Below are 10,409 nucleotides of genomic sequence, written 5' to 3' on the forward strand. Positions count from 1 at the left end.
TTATTTGTGTCCTTTCTCTTTTTTCTTTAGTGAGTCTAGCTAGGGATTTGTCAACTTTATTAACCTTCTCTAAGAACTAGCTCTTTTTTGCATTTATTTTTCTACTTTTATTTCAATTTCATTTACTTCTGCTCTAATTTTGATTATTTCCTTCCTTCTGCTGACTTTAGACTTCATTTGTTCTTCCTTTTCTAGTTTTTTAAGATGAAGTTTAGGTCGTTTATTTGGGCTCATTCTTGTTTTGGAGACTGGCCTGTAATGATATGAACTTTCCTCTTACGACCACTTTTGCCATGTTCTAAAAGTTGTATTATCATTATCATTTGATTCTGTGTCTTTCTTGACCTCTCTTTTTATTTCTTCTCTGACTCAGTTATTCTCCAGTACCATGTTGTTTAATCTCCTTGTATGTGTGGTTCTTCCTGATTTCTTTTTGCAGTTGATCTCTAGTTTCAAAGCATTATGATCAGAGAATATGGTGGGTATGATTTCAAACCTCTTATATTTGTTGAGGTTATCTCTGTGTCCCAGTATGTGGTCAATCCTTGAGAATGTTCCATGTTCACTAGAGAAGAATGTAGAAGCAACTATTTTGGGATGGAAGGCTCTGCAAATGTCAATTATGTGCATTTGGTCTAATGTGTCATTTAAAAATGTTATTTCCTTATAGATTTTCTGCTTGGATGATCTGTCCATATCCAACAGTGGGGTATTTAGGTCCCCTACTAAGATAGTGCTTTGGTCTGTTTCTCTCTTTAATTCTGTTAGTAATTGCTTTACATATTTTGGGGCTCCCTGATTGGTAGCATAGATATTAGTAAGTGTTATATCTTGGTGCATGATTCTCTTTATCATTAAGAAGTGTCCCTCTGTATCTTTCTGTACATATTTCATTTAGAAGACTATTTCATCCTGTATTATTACCGCTACTCCTGCTTTTTTCAGAATTTCATTTGCTTGAAATATCATTTTCCACTCTGTCACTTTGAGTCTATATTTGTGTTTGAAGCTGAGATGTGTCTCCTGGAGACAGCATATGGTTGGGGTTTGTTTTTTGATCCATTCTGCAACTCTATGATTGAGGTTTGTTTTTTGATCCATTCTGCAACTCAGTGCTTTTTTATTGGTGAGTTCAGTCCATTTGCATTAGGGCAATCATTGAAATATGAGGTCTTAGAGACATTTTATCTTCTGCTTTCTGGTAGCTTGGTGTTTCCATAGCTTTCTTTTTTGTGTTTCTTGTGTTTCTGTTTTCTTTATTGTGGTTTGCTTTTGTGGTTTTTCACTCTGGTTCTTCTTGTTTTATATTATATATTTCAGTTCTGAATCTTTAGTGTGTGGTTACCCTTACAAATATGTACAGTTAATTTTCTTTTGCATGTGCCTTATCTTCATTCCTCTTTGCAAATTTAGATCTTTGAATCCTCCCCTTTTCAGTCATCATTGTCTCAATTTGTCCCTATGTATGCTGAACGTACATTACTATCTTGCTATAGAAATTCTCTTAATGTTTGAGCTTATAATGTCCTGTTCTTATTAAGGGTTGTACTCCTCTGCTTCTATTTGCCTGATAGTCACCTTACTCCTAATTATGTATTTTTCTTTTTGTAATTTTGTTTTAGGTGAGTTGACTCCTTTCAATATTTCCTGTAGTGCAGGCCTTGTAGTGAAGAATTCCCTCAATTTTTGTATGTCTGGAAAGGTCTTTATTTCTCCTTCATATCTAAATGAGAGCTTAGCTGGATACATTATTCTAGGTTGGTAGTTCCTTTCACTTAATAATCGAAATATTTGATTCCACTCCTTTCTGGCTTGTAAGGTTTGGGCTGAGAAGTCCGATGATAATCTAATGGTTTTTTTTTTTCTATAAGTTACCATTTTCTTCTCTCTGGATGCCCTGAGAATTCTGTCTTTGTTGTTGCTTTTTGATAACTTTAATACAATGTGTCTTGGTGATGGCCTTTTTGAGTTGAGATAATTGGGTGTTCTGTTGACTTCTTTATTCCAAGCTCTAGCTTATTCCTTAGATTTGGGAAATTCTCGTCCACTATTTATCTGAAAGTGCTTTCTAATCCCTGCTCATTTTCCTCGCCTTTGATAATACCCATTATTCTTATTTTTCCACTCCTGAGAGTATCCACTAGTTCTTGTATTTCTTTCTTTATTTTTTATTTTTTGGTTTCTCTCTTCTTTCTTCTGTTTTATTTCTAGTTTTCTGTCTTTGATATCAAAGATCCTTTCTTCCATTTGGTCAACTCTATTTCCCAAGCTTGTTATTTCATTTTTCAACTCACAGTGTTTTTTTTTTGTTGTTGTTTTTTTGTTTTTAATCTCTGGAAGATCTATTTTGTTGTTTTTAAGAGTTTCAATCTCCTTGCTACAGAACTCATTCTGCTCAACTAGTTGTTTTTTTCAAAACCTGAAATCATTGATATGACTCATTTCAGATATCACTGTTTTTTCAGAAGTGCCATCCTTAAGTCTCTTTTATTTAAGTTGTATACTTTTATGTCTGTAAGCTTGTTTTCCAGAGATTCTTCTCTTTCTTTCTATGATGCCTTGTCACCTTGGTTGTTCATGGTATTTAGTAGATTATTTCTCCGCCTGGGCATTAATGGGAATGTATTAACATTTTTTTCCAGAATGAGATTTATTATATAAGGTCTCTCTTTAGCCTGTTGCAAAGAAGCACTTTTCTTTTGGTTTCCAGTAGGTGGAGTCTAAGCCTCTTGGATCCCTGCTTTACATAAGCCTTAATAATGCCTTTTTTTTTCCTTATGGATGTTTAATCATGCTCACTACTCTCAGTCTCAGCCCCTGTCAGTGTTAGCGACAGTTTTGGTAGTGTTTGCTCATATTCTCCTGGGGTTCCATGGTGTTCCTTCTTGGAGGATATGGGGGGAGGGGACTTCTGGGTGGGTATTGAGTCTGTGGCTCAGCCTTGGTTTTGTAACCGTGGCTTGTAAAAATCAACCGTTGTTTCTTGCTGTCCTGCTTCTCTGCTCACTGTCCTATTAACTGTGGCTGCTGCCAGCTGCATTGAGCTCACAGTAATCTGAGGTGAGGCTATTCAAGGAACTCGTCCCATGAACTCACTGCTCCTTCTCCCTTCCCCCTCTTCCTGCAGGGAGCCTCGGTGGCTGCGAGAGGCAGCTTCTTTATTTCTCCCAGTCCACTGCCCGACACCCGAGATTCTAACCTGTGGTAGCTCTTATGCGCAGATCCCACGCTCAGATATGCTGGTGTGCAGTTTGGGAGTTTTTTATTGAGTTTTAGATGTTCAGCTTATTGTTGTTTTGATGGGATAGATCTGTGTATGCCTCTCTCTCCACCATATTTCTCCAACCTTTTCCCTCTTTCTTGAATAAAATCACTGAGTTCCAATCTTTTAATTTTCATAAAATATAATCTAAAAAATATCTTGATCATTTTTTCTTTTTCATTTCTATTTCTTTTCTTCCCCTTATCTTTCCTTTTCTTCCCTTTGTAAACAATTCAGCCCTAAAAGCATTAGGAGCAAAACAAGATAGATGTCCAGGGTCCAGGGGCCTGATGGTTAAACACCACAGTGACCTGGAGTAGGATGTAAGAGCTTGAAGAGTGTGGATTGGGTGCCACAATGAAATGACTAGCCTGTGTGATAAAAGTGGGGTGAAGAAGATGGCCTGGCTTGAGGTGTTATAACCAGACACAGTGAGGAAGGTACGCATGTGGGGGAATGGACTGCATTGACATGGTGGAGTCTATGAAGGATTCACAGGGGTTTCTGTATAGGGTCAATGACATAATATAAGGTGGTTTAATGTGATAAGAGAGGAAAGGCCTACCTTGGTTTTTTCAGATCTTAGATTGTGAAAAAGAGGGAGGATTTGTGGGCAGTGGTCAAGCTGGTGGCCAGGTGACTCAGAGTTAAAATAGGATACAGAAGTCATTTATTCATTCATTGGTGACTCCAATATGGAATATCAGAACCTGAGAAGGGTGAGGGGAATGTTTCCACAGAGAGTATTCAGAATGAGTGTCAGAGCCTAAGCAAGGTGATGAGGGTAACTACATGGGTGGGGAAAGTGACAATGAAAATGGCACATTAGTTACATAAAGAAAGAATTGATTGTGTAATTAAATATAATAGGGGTAATAAAAACCAAATTTCTTACTGTCGGGGAAAAAAAAAAGTAGTTATAGAATGGCAGAAAATAGATGTGGTGTTACTTATACATTTGTATGATACATATATTTTTGTAATATATATTTCTACATATTTTTGGAATATATATTTACATGTGTATATAAATATATATATATATGTTTACATATGTATGTACATCTGTATCCACATATACACATAAAATCTTCTAGATCTGTTTGTTCAAACAGTTTGAGAATAATCACACTTCAGTAACAATGAATACAATTATGACATTGGAAAGGAAACCAAAGTTTCTTATGGAAATGGGTGATTTCATGCCTGGGCCAGAGAAACAACAAAATAAGAAGATAAGTCTGGAACATCTTATTATACCCCCAAACAAGAAAGTGTTTAAAAAATAAAGGCAGCATGTCCAAATAATGATACCCAATTTTGTTGGGTTTCCTCTGGCCAAATTAGGTTAACTTGATCATCAAAATAATAGTAATAGCAGATTGTTTTATATTGAATCAACTAAGAAACCATGAGTCCAAACAAATGTAAATAAAAGAATAAATAGATTGAGAGTTTGATTAGGAATGACATATTTGTATAGATATAAATATTGCCCCATAAAAATATATATTAACTATGAAAGAGTAAAGGAGTAACTTTATAGTAAAAAAGCCTGGAAGGATAACATCTTAAGTGATCCAAGTGAACACCATTAACAATGAGACAAACCAATGACATGTATCACTTGATAGAAGCAGTGAAAAAAAAAAAAAAAGCCAAGTATGCATAACCTAAATGTTATGAGGAAATTTTAGAGAAACCCAAATAGAGGAGCATTTTACAAATAAGTGGTCAATAACCTTCAAAAGTGTCAAGATCATGAAATCTAGGAAAGACTGAAGAAATGGTCTATGTTGAAAGAGATAAGACATTTAACTGCAGTGGATGATGCTGAATGAAACTTTTTCCTATAAATGACATTATGTATGTTTTTAAAAGAGTCTTGAGAGTAGGCAGTGGAGAACTTAGGCCTTTAGTTCAACAACCTATGAGCAACTGAATCCTGCCAACAACCTTGTGAGTAAACTTGGAAGCAGGTCTTCCTTCTTCAGATAAGACCACAGCACTACTGGATACCTTGATTGCAATATCATGATCCAACTGGAAGACTCAGCTAAGCCACATTCAGATTCCTGACCCACAGAAATTATGAAATTAAAAATAAAATTGTTAAGTCATATGTTTTAGAATTTTTTATACAGCAGTAGGTAACTATTATGAATAGTTAATAATATACCTGCTAATTTCTTGACTTTGATGATTGTATTATGATTATATAAGAAAGTGTTCCTATTTAAAAAAGAATACACAAATGATTTGGAGGATAATAGGGTATCAGTTTGGCCCAGTGACTTAAAACAAAACAAAATATTTCTTTATAATGCTTTCAATTATTGTTATTAAAAAAAAAATATTTGAGACTGTAAATTGGTACAGCCACTATGGAAAACAGTATGGAGTTTCCAAAAGAAACCTAAGAACTAATCTACCATATGATCCAGCAATCCCTTTACAGGATATTTATCCCAAAGATTTGAAAACCCATATCTGAAGAGATATTTGCACACCGATGTTCATAGCAGTACTATTCGAAGTGGCCAAGACATGGAAGCCACTGAAGTGTTCTACGATAGGTGATTTGATAAAGAGGTGGTGGTTCACATATACAATGGAATATTACTCAGCCATAAGAAGAAATGAAATACTGCTATTTGTGATAACATGGATGGACCTCGAGATAATCATGCTAAGTGAAATAAGCCTGACAGAAAAAGTTAAAAACCACATGCTATCACTTATATGTGGGATATAAATCTAAAAACAACAAACGAATAGGACAAAGATTCATGGACATGGACAATAGACTAGTGGTTTCCAGAGGGTGGGGTAGAGGAGGAAGAGGTGGGTAGATGGGATATAAGGGGTCAAATATGTGGTGATAGAAAGAAATCTAAGCACCTGAAAGTTACTGGATTTCATTAACCAATGTTACCATAATAATAATTTTTTTTTAAAAAAGTATCTTTACATGGGAACCTAAGATGTAAGAAAAAAGAAGTTTGAAATTAAAAAAAGGAACCAATAAAGCATAGATTTCCCTTATCATTCAATCCCTTTCTGCTTGGAAATACTATTTTTTTTTTTTTAAGTTTACATTTGGTTGTCTGTCAAGAAAATAATGTTTGCTTCTCTGAAAGCCTCTTTTTTTCCCCATGGATTTAAGCAAGGGGAGATCAAATATCAAATCAGATGAAGGGAAATATGTGAATTCAATAGGTAGTTCCAATATCTATTTTCTCTTTATTTTGGGGTGAAGCTTCGATGATGTGGAAAATACCTACCAGAATATATACCAATTATATTTTCTATAAAAATGCATTTATTCATTAGTTTATTCATTGGATAATTAAGAGTTAACTGATTAGAAATAAAGCTGTATATAGAAGGTGGGAAGAGAGCATAATGACCTGCAAGGTGAGCTTATTTGTTTTCTAGTTCCACGATAACTGTGTTTACTTGGGAGCAGAAATTTGGAATTGATGATATTTGTCATTAGGCATTAATCTTCCCATTAAATATTTAAATTTTTTTCTGTAATTATATTTTAATCCATGTATTTTAGTTCCTGCATACTTAAGGAAACACTTCTTTTTAAGGATGTGTATTAGATTGTCTATTTAAATGTCTACCTTTTAATCATAAAACAAGAAAGGAAGTAGATTTGTTAGTGTACAGTAACCCATATCTATGGAACTTTTATTCCTAAATTTATAGTGTTATAGTGTCTATATTGAAAGTATATTTATAGTATCTATTTTAAAAGTATTTTTACAACCCCAAAAATTATATATCAAGTATATATATATATATATGTCTTACTGTTGAATTGTGCACCTGAAAGTATTTTAAAGAAATTTTACTAGGTAGTTGGCAACTCATTAGCATCTACTCAGATAAATATTTCGAGGTTGAATCTATGAAGAGTCATTGAGACTTTTCGTGGTTGAAATCCTATAGAAGCTATATAACAGGAACACTCAGATAAGATAGATTTGGCATGGACAACATATAATTCTCGTGTTTTCAAAAGGAACAAGAGTCAGTTCTGGGGATGATATACCTTAAACCATGTATCCTTGAGTTATATTCTTTCTTTCTACTCTCTTTTTTGACTGAACCCTCTGCTTTTATCATTCAACTCACTCATTTCCAATTCTTTTATTCTGTTTTTGTTTTCTGAGCCTTCCTATCCCTACTTTTCCTTCCTGTTATTCAACATTATTCTACAAAGATAGATTCAGGTCAGATTTTTATGAGTTTTTCAAGATTACCTTTCTTAATATATTAAAAGCTTTTTATATAACCATATAATTACATAATATAATCATAATATAAATAACATAAATCATAATCATAACATGAACATAAGAGCCTAATAAAGTTAGCACCAATTCTAAGGCCAACTGTAATATATTTTTGTACATGTTTTTATGCTGATAATACTGCCTGCATTTTTCAACCCAATGATATGATTAAGACCACTTCTGATATCTGGGCTACATGATGTAACAGTCAGAGAAAAGAGTCACATCAGCCCATCTTCAGTGAAACAGAAAACTCATCTCACTCTTCTCTAGAAGCACCCAGTGATATTAGAGTTATGAAACTTTTTATTAGAACCTTAGTCTTAAGAAATTCTTCTTGAAGATTTGGAAGACTGTGGTTTTTATAAACATCTTAGTTTTAGGAAATTTGACAGAATGTTTAATTATAAGAAGGAGATTATGCTATTAATCAAATTTGAAATTGCTAGCATTACAAATAAATGATTGTAGGCAATCATTAATTACTTCCTTCAGACTCAACTTTCTATTTGCTTTCTCTTTTGAAATCATCCCCAAATGAAGTCACTGCAATAACATCTTGAAGGAAATACTAATAAATCTCTTTTAATTTGTTTCCATCCCTTTAAAAATTTTACTCATATTAAAAAGAAATGGCTTGTTGATAAGAATGCAGTCTAGGATTATGACATTTCAATCTCTTTAAACGACTGACTTTCATTTTGGCTCCAGTGAAAGATTATTGCCTCAGATGATATTTATTTTGCTGATTCTCACATAGTTTAAACTCCATAGTTAAAGCAAAATGCTGAAAGAATAAAATGGTCAGAGAATTCTGAGAAATCATATTAATTTTGTAGTAATGCTGAAATCTTACCAAATATTTTTATTCACCAAAGCTATTGCTTTGAGCAAATCAGAGGGTATTTTTTTTTAACTGCTGAAAAAAGCAAAGATTTCTTTGGCTAACTGTGTATGAAATGGCAAATATGGAGTCCAGAGATATCTTATGTCTGTTTGTACATATAAGTTGTGATTTTGGGAGTATGCACACATATGTATACAAATATATGTATGAATAAAACACAGTACAAATAGGAGTGAACAAAAAGTATAAATAAACCAGTTGAAGGACACTGTGTTTATGACTGTGATGTTTATGACCTACCCTTAGCTATACTAAAAAGTATAGAAATTCCATAAACTCATTGTTTATTAAAAAAATTCATATGATATTTTGAGATTAAATATGTCTCAATATTAAGTGAATTCCGACTGGTAAAGAAATAGCAATAGTGGTAAAGAATAAATATTGTTCTGAATGCTTGTAAATAATACATAATAAAAACTTTCTTATTTCACTTATTCCATGTTTTCATGTATTATACTCAGCTCCACCTCTTTGGTTAAAAAGGCTCTTAAGACATGAAAATCTATACTTACTCATATATATCAGTTTTTTTTTCCTTTTTTGTATACATGAATCTATTTAGAATAGACTCCTTTTGAAATTAGATATTAAAAGTAGCTTACATGTGATTCATTCCAGTTTCTCTTTATGGGTCTTTTATATATTATTTTTGCTCATTGACTCGAGGCTTTATACTGCTCAAGTATTTTCTGTTTTCATTTAGTCTACAATATTTACCAGGTTTTATTATGAGTCAGACACTCAACTAAGTGATTAATACACTTTGGATAAAAAACATTTTTTAAAAATAAAAATTCTTGCCTTTTCAGAAGGGAAGAGGCAACATTCCATACTTAATTCCTACTTATGTAATTTATGTTTACTTAGGATGAAAGTAGTTTGTTGCTAATTTCTATTAAATAATTTATTATTATAATATCTTTATATCTTTTAGTAGATGTTTGCTAGAGATACAGGATTTAATTTCCAAAGTAAGAACTAAGTGATATGTGTATATTTATGTGTTTATAGATAAACATTACATAAAACATATATTATCAAGTATGCTAATTTGGGGGGGCACAGAATTTTTAAAAATTGCTTTAATAAATTTCTTCAATTTTTTTTTAAACAGAAAACTCAAATATATTTTTATTCTAGAAATATATAACCTTTTTTTCCTTCTAAAAAGTGCATAGAAGGCAACATTTCCCATAGAATTTTTTTCTGAGATTTTCTAACTGCAGGAGGCTTTTGGAATCCATTTATATTTATCAGTCATATATAGTTTCCTTTTGCTTCTATTTGTATACCTTTCTCACAGTTAAAATTGACAAAGACATTCTGTAAATATATTTTACTACTTAATTATTTGGTAGAAAGTAAGGTGATATATGTTTAAATACAAAATAAATCATGACATGTAATATGCATTATTTATCTAAATTAGTCTCGATACATATTTATAGTGTATTTTCCTTTTGAATACATCACTTTACAATAATCGATAACCAATATTTTGATATTTTAAATATTTTTTCTTTTTTAATGCATGATGGATTATTTTTCAGAAGATAATCAGATTCTCTGATTATAAAAACAGCTAATTTGTAACACATCTCCAACTTAAAAATATTAAATTTAAATAATAAAGTAGAAAAATAAATAATATACGTAATATAAAAATACAGAAAGAATAATAAAATCTTGAAAAATGACTAAACCATTTTGAAGTCATGAGTTTTGATATTTTACAGAAGTAAAACAAACATCCTTGTTATTATTCCCATAATTCCTAAAAATAAGGAAATAATACCAAATATTTTCTAAATGACTTTTCCATAATTTTAATTACATCCTTTTCAAATTACTCATCTTATGCATTTTTTAATTAATTCAAAATTGCTAATATAATTTTATAATAGTTTTGGAAAATTTCAAGTTCTGTCTT

Source organism: Pteropus alecto, unplaced genomic scaffold (genome assembly GCF_000325575.1).
Source record: "Pteropus alecto unplaced genomic scaffold, ASM32557v1 scaffold239, whole genome shotgun sequence".
NCBI lineage: Eukaryota > Metazoa > Chordata > Mammalia > Chiroptera > Pteropodidae > Pteropus > Pteropus alecto.